Consider the following 2,104-nt stretch of genomic DNA (forward strand, 5'->3'; position numbering starts at 1 on the left):
ACAGTTCTTCCTTATGCTAGACCAATTGTCCTGAAATTCTGGCCAATTAAAAACTTTCTCAATATACATGATATTAATTAGTCAGACTGTTTGGCCACTGTGCCAAATGATTGAACCATGACAGGAGTGTAATTTCCCACTGCTCCTGGTCAAGAAAATAGCTCCTAATGTCTCTTTAGACTTCAAGGAAATTCCCATATAGGTATATCAGGATGCAATGATTACTGGCTATACAGAAAGTTGATTATGTCTTGTCTGTGGAAATTTGAAATTTAAAATTCAGTAGCACTGGGTTTATGTTGAATGATGCAGCTTTGGATTTTATGCACAGTTTTTGTTTAAGGCTTATTTTTTATTTTTAATTTTATTTTTTAATATTTTTGGTTGGTCATGGGGCTTGAACTATGGGCCTGGGCACTGTCCCTCAGCTCTTAAACTCAAGGCTAGTGCTCTAACCCTTGAGCCATAGGGACACTTCCAGCTTTTTTTGTTTATGTGGTGTTGAGAAATTGAATCCAGGGCCTCATGCATGTGAGGCAAGCATTCTACCACTGAGCCACCTTCCCAGCCTAAAGCTTATTTTAATATTAAAATAAATTTAAAATCTAATAACTCATGTTAACAATGTAGATTTCTAGTGGTATAAGTGAAATGCTTATGTTCCAGATGCTTTTTGTCAGTGACTCTAATTTGTTCTGAAACCCTTGTACCATTACAACATGGAAACATTCTTGTACCTCAGTTTGCCCTGAGACTTCCATCCCCATCTCTGCTAATTTATCTTTTTCCTCCAACCCCCGAAAAAACAATAGCCATCTGTATTAACAAATCATACAAATTTTAAGATGATTTACAGAAGGCTTAAGATAAAACTGTATTTTTCAAACGCTATGCTTGGAAACTCCCTTGAGCTTTAATTTACAGTCCCTGCTTCCTGAAATCTCATTGACATAAAACATCCAATATTTCAGTTTTAAATGTTTTTTTCTTTTGTTGTTGAGTGATTTTTTTCTCATAGGCACATGGGACTGCTCCTGGTCAGTATGTTATTTTCATACAAGGAGGCATGTTTGGATGTCATTTAAAATTTTTTTTTAGAACAGATACACTGTTACATGGAATGTCTGAATCATGACAGTGGATTAGCCAATAAAAAGTAGGCAGACTACCTTAAACAGATGGTGCCTTTGCTTTGACAGGCAAGAGTGAATACAACCTAAAACATAACTCTCTGCCTTCACAGTCATACTTGAATTTTCCAGGAGATATTATCAGTATGTATTCAACTTTATAAAAATATAGATGACTCAATAACTAATGGTAGACATTGGTGCTTTTTCACTTGCAATGAGAAAGCAGAGTTGCTAAAACTTGTAAATATTGTTTGGTACTAAAACAATTCATACATGGAATTTATTTATGACGCTTTTCAATAACCCTGAACTCGGAATCAGCTCATTGTAGTGCAAAAGTCAGTAGTAAGACCACCCAGGATGAACTGAAAAATAATCTAATCTTTGAAAAGTATGGCACATATACATTTGTACATTGCTATGCTGTCATTTTAAATGTTGTATATACAGACTATACATTGATAGGATTTAATGACACCAAGACACTTTGGGAAAATTGCTTTCACTTATTTTTGGCTAATATTGCATTTAGAAAGCCTTTCTGTTAATAATCTACATACTTCTATTTATAAGATATATTTATAAGATATATTTTCTTCTGCAGAATAAAAACAATAGAAAATTACTGGAGAACATTGTTGGAGAAATTGAAATAGTAATTCTCACAGGTGTGCAAAACTGTTGGAACTTAATAATAGAAAAGTCCAGGAAAATGCATACATTTATTATCCTAGAAATTGCAAATAATAATGCAATAACATATGTAAAGTATAACTCATTGTTTTACATTATCTTTCCTAAGAAAATTATTAGCAGCTAACTAGTACTATTGCTATAGTTGAATTTCCACATGCACTTTTATCCAAATTATTATTTTTTCAATAGGACATGGCACTTTAAAACTTGGATAGTAGAATTATCCTTTACCTCTAAATTAGGTTGTATTATTGTTACTGTAACTATTACTAAAA

The sequence above is a fragment of the Dipodomys merriami genome, unplaced genomic scaffold (genome assembly GCF_024711535.1).
Source record: "Dipodomys merriami isolate MVZ:Mamm:240054 unplaced genomic scaffold, mDipMer1.0.p SCAF_5, whole genome shotgun sequence".
Classification (NCBI taxonomy): domain Eukaryota; kingdom Metazoa; phylum Chordata; class Mammalia; order Rodentia; family Heteromyidae; genus Dipodomys; species Dipodomys merriami.